The following is a 5,453-nucleotide window of genomic DNA, read 5'->3' as shown; positions in this document are numbered from 1 at the left end:
CCGAGAGGAGAATGGAGGAGAAGGGATTGCAGCATGGCCATCCCCCTGGGGGGTGATTTCTCGCTTTCTGTCTCTCTGTCTTTCTGTCTCTCTGTCTTTCTGTCTCTCCAGCGAGCACAGGTCCCTACAGCAAAAATCTCTCTCTCAAACCTTGGGCAAGGTCCTTCCAGTCACTGGGGCTTGCTTTCTTCGTGAGGTGTCTTCCCTGAGCCTCAGGTTGCTGAGCCCCTCCAGACAAACTGGGGTGTGTAGACCTGAGCCTGGGGTGCTCAGAGAGGCGGCAGGCCCTGTCAGGCTGGAGGGGGAGGGGAGTTGCTGGGGCAACCAGATGGTTATCACGTGTGAGAGCCTTGGCTCTGGCTGGGGCACTTGCAGCTGTGGGCCTGGAACCCCAGGAGCGGGTATTCCCCATGGCCGACCTAGTGGGAGCCCAGCCCTTGGTATCCTGGGTATGAGAAGCCAAGGATGGCTGCCCCGCATGCTTTAAGGCTCCAGTTTTGGAGCCAGCCAGAGTGCGGTGGTCACCTAGCTCTGAGCCTCACAGGCCCTTGACCGCTTACGAGGAGAGCACCTTCGAGGACCCGCCCTGAGGGCTGGTGGGAGATCTAGGAGCTCTGCCCTCCGCCCATACCTGCCACGGGCCTGGTGGGATTAATCCCCCTGCAAGTCAGTCTGCTGCCCCTTTCTGTGAGTGTGGGATGTAAGAGGGGTGGATAGGCCTGCCCTCAGAGGGTGGGACGAGGGGGCGGTACTCAATCAAGAAACAAGGATGGAGGCCCTTGGCTCTTCAGACACAGACTGGGGGAGAGAAAGCACCTCCCAACGGGCTGTGGTCCTGCTGCAACACCTCCTGTCCTCTGTCCCACTGGGATTTGGGGCATGCACACACATGTACCCAGCCTGCTTTTCAAGCTGCAGGGGTTGGGGTTCAAACCATATGGTCGGTCTTATGGGACCCGGCTCCTTTAACCACCAGGTTATGGTGGCCCCGATTCAAGCTGTTCTGAGTGAGAACTCTGCTTTGTCATTTATACAGTGGAGAACCGAGGGGGCCGCTTTATAATGCTTGCCCGCTCTGGCCTTCATCTCCGGTCCTTAAAGCGGGGGATAGTGTACCTGCTTCTAGGAGCCAGCAGGTGGCGCGGTGGCCAAGGTGCTGGACTCCCACATGGCTGGCCATGGGTGGAGTCCCAGTTGCGGCTTGCTTTCTCACTTTCTCTCTCTCTGGAGCACATGTACCCTGTAGCAAATTAAATAGTAGTAATAACGACAATGATAAATAATTCTTTAAAAAGAGTGCCTACTTCTTGTTTAGATTTCAGTGGTTTGTCGATGTGTACTAACAGCCCCACAGTGTTCTCCAGGGAGCCCGGGCTCAGCCGCCTGCTGAGTGCGCTCAGAGGCCGGCGCCAGTGTGGGCCTGTGAGGGGGTGTCTTCAGGGGAGTTCGGAGTAAGCGCTTGTAGTTCAGACTCACAGTCAGGTACTGTGTATAAGGTTGCTGAGGGGGATTTTTTTAAATGTTTCTTTATTCCGCGAGAAAGAGAAAGAAGTGGGGAGAGCAACCTAGCAAGGTCTTCATGCCATGATCCACTCCAGCCTCGACCAGCTCAGATCGTGGGCACCTGTATGTGCCTGGACTGTACAGGGAGGCTCAGGTGTGAACCAGAGACCTTCCCATGGGGATCTAGTTGTGTTGTACTGTGCTACTATCTGGCCCCCTTTTGATTTTTATTCATCTATTTTTTAGGTATTTGAATAGGGTGGCATGTGCTCTCCAGAGAAAGAAAGTGAGAACTCACCTCCCCAGAGGTGCCATGCCACAATCCCTTCTCCTCCATTATCTTCTTGGGATTTTAGGCGCGCGCACACACACGTACACACACACACACACACACACACACACACACACACCCCGCGTGATTTTATCGCTCCCAGGTCAATGTTTCTTTATTCCGCGAGAAAGAGAAAGAAGTGGGGAGAGCAACCTAGCAAGGTCTTCATGCCATGATCCACTCCAGCCTCGACCAGCTCAGATCGTGGGCACCTGTATGTGCCTGGACTGTACAGGGAGGCTCAGGTGTGAACCAGAGACCTTCCCATGGGGATCTAGTTGTGTTGTACTGTGCTACTATCTGGCCCCCTTTTGATTTTTATTCATCTATTTTTTAGGTATTTGAATAGGGTGGCATGTGCTCTCCAGAGAAAGAAAGTGAGAACTCACCTCCCCAGAGGTGCCATGCCACAATCCCTTCTCCTCCATTATCTTCTTGGGATTTTAGGCGCGCGCACACACACGTACACACACACACACACACACACACACACACACACATCCCGCGTGATTTTATAGCTGCCAGGTCCAGGCCTGAACTGCAGTTGGCCACGTGAGAGTCCAGCACTTTTACCACTTTGCCACCTGCTGCCTCCCTTTTATCTTTTTTTTTTTTTTTAAGAATTATTTAACTTTAAATTTATTTGTTTATTTTAATTTGACCAGAGAGGGACAGAACGAGAGAGAGAGAGAGCAAGAGCAAGAGGGAAAGTGAGAAAGCAAGCAGCCAGGTCTGGGACTTGAACTGTGGTCAGCCATGTGGGAGTCCAGTGCCTTCAATCACCATGCCACCTGCTGCCTCCCCCACTTATCTTTATTTTTTTTTAAAGAATTGGGACCAGCAGTTAGCGTAATGGCTATGTCGCTGGACTCCCACGTAGTCGACCACAGTTTGGTCCAGGACCCGGTGGCTTAAAACTCACGCCGGGTGCATGTGTGTGTGTGCCCAAGATCCTGAGAGGAGAACGGAGGAGAAGGGATCGCGGCGTGGCCATCCCCCCTGGGGGGTGATTTCTCGCTTTCTGTCTCTATGTCTCTCTGTCTCTGTCTGTCTGGCGAGTGCACACGCCCTATAGCAAAAACCTCTCCAGAAAATAAAAAAAAAGATAAAGAATTATTTGATTGGGACCAGCAGTTGGCATAATGGCTATGTTTTGCTGCTCTCCCATGTCGTCAATCGCAGTTGACATCCCAGACCCGGTGGCTTAAACTAACTCCAGACGCGTGTGCCCAAGATCCTTAGAGGAGAATAGAGGAGAAGGGATTGCGGCGTGCCCATCCCCCCTGGGAGGTGATTTCTCGCTTTCTGTCTGTCTCTGTCTTTCTGGCAAGTGCATGTGCATTATAGCAAAAACCTCTTTAAAAAAAAAAAATAATTTTATTAAGTTTCATTTATTCATTCATTTATTTAATAAAATTTTTTAAAAATTTAACTTTATTCATTTATTTATTCTTTTGTTTATTTCAATTTGACCAGAGAGAGAGAGAGAGAGAAAGCGAGAAAGCAAGCCTCCAGGTCCAGGACTCAGGCCGCGGTCGGCCATGTGGGAGTCCAGCACCTTTAGCCACCACGCCCCCTGCTGGCCCTACCACCTGCCAGCCCCTATTCATTCATTTATTTTAATTTGACCGGAGAGAGAGATACACAGAGAGAGGGAGGGAAAGTCAGAAAGCAAGCACCAGGTCTGGGACTTGAACCGTAGTTGGCCATGTGGGAGTGTCCAGTGCCCTTAACCACAGTACCACCTGCTGGTCCCCCCCCCCTTTATCTTTTAACAGTGTCACTCGCCAGCTGAAACCCTTGGTGACTGACCTCTTCGGGCTCTCAGCCTGCCCTCCTTCCATCTCGTCTGCCTTCTCCTTTGCTCACCGTCCTCCAGCCCCACTGGCTGCCTCTCTGTTGTGGAACCAATCCTGCCTCGAGGCCTCTCCTTGCTGTTTCTGTCTAGAAGGCGCTGCCCCGGGACCTGCCCTAGCTGGCTCTCTGCTCAGATTCCTGTGCCCGTTTCTTAGAGGGGCTTTCCTCGACATCCTAGCTAAAGGCATCGCACCCCGCCAGACTCTCTTCACTTCCTAACATCCTATGGCTAGTTTACCTCATTCTTTTATATTGAACTCACAGCACGTGCCCAGCACTGAGTTAGGCCCAGGGATACCCTGGCGAGCAGGAACCTCTGTGTTGGTGTAGCCCGGGACAAGCTTACTAAATGGTGCTCATCGGGTGAGTGGGTGTAGCAGTCTTACAAAGAAAATTATGGGGGCCACAAGGCGGTGCAGAGGTGAAATGCCATGCTCCCCGAGGCTGGTCCACACGGGAAGGCCCCTGGTTCAAGGCCGGTAACCGCCCTGAGCACACGGCATGTGCTTGCCCATGACGGGTGCATCGGTGTCAGGACCCTGGGGGGCGTGTTCTCTCTCCCTCTCTTGTGATATAAATGAATACTCTAAGAAGTCCCTGTTCCATCTGCAGCCATGGCTATGGCAGAGCTGGGTTTAGCTGGGCCTGACTTCCCTCTAGTGCCTGCCTCCTTACTCTCCTCCTTAGAAAAACAGAAAAAAAGACAGGGCCTTACCATGTCAGGCCCCTCCTGACAGCCTCCCAAGTAGCTGGGACTCTGGGTGGGGGCCAGAGCGCAGGGACTCCAGCACACCTCCTGCCTGCCTGACTGCCTGACTGCCTGTCCTGTGGGCCCTTTCTTGGCTAGTTTCTCCTCCTGCCTGGCGACCCAGGACCACTGAGTCACGAGTGGGGCCAACAGGAAGAATCCAGGCCTGGGTGGGGGAGCAGGAGGTCTGCTTGAAGTCCTGTCTCTGCTGTGTGCCCTTGGAGAGTTCGCTGTACTTCTCTGTGTCTCTAATGTCACGTTGCCCAAGTGGGAAGAAAGTCCTCTGAGGGACCAGCAGATGGTGTAATGGTTACGTTGTTGGACTACCACAGAGTTGACCACAGTTCGAATCCTGGATTCGGTGACTTAAAACTCACACAGAAGTGTATGCGTACATGTCCAAACTCCTGAGGGGACTGGAGAGGAAGGGATTGCGGCGTGGCCGCGAATCACCCAAGTCACCCTGGCAGGTGATTTCTAGCTTTCTGTCTCTGTCTGTCACTGTTTCCAGCGAGCACACACTCCCTATAGCAAAAATCTCTCTTTAAAACAAGTCCTCTGGAGGTGTGGGGCTGCACATACCTTGAGCCGTATTGCCACCTCCCTGGGACTCTGCGACATCCCCCTGGCTTTCTAGCGCTGTGTCCTGCCAGACCTTCCAGGAGGGCCTCTGCCCACACCTCGGCCCCCCACTGGCAGCTCTGTCCTCAGGGAATTATCCTCAGTGGCCGGGAGGGCTTGGGATTGGCACCGTGCCAAGTCTAGCTTGGCGGCAGCTCCACCTGCCATCTGGCAGCAGGGACCCCTGGCTTCTGAATGTTTAGACAAGGAGTTGGAGGCAAGTTTAGTGACCCGAGGCCGAAACTGTCTTCAGTCCTCATGGTCGCCCTCTCCTCCAGCAAAGAGCGCCCACACTCCGGGCCTCAGTTTCCGTCCCTCAGTTTCCGTCCCTCGCCCCTGCACCCCACTTGAGGGCGGGCTTGGTGGGTGGGCGGGGTCAGCGGCGGCGGGGGG

Source organism: Tupaia chinensis, unplaced genomic scaffold, assembly GCF_000334495.1.
Source record: "Tupaia chinensis unplaced genomic scaffold, TupChi_1.0 Scaffold000573_1, whole genome shotgun sequence".
Taxonomy (NCBI): domain Eukaryota; kingdom Metazoa; phylum Chordata; class Mammalia; order Scandentia; family Tupaiidae; genus Tupaia; species Tupaia belangeri.
This window is presented reverse-complemented; position numbering follows the sequence as displayed.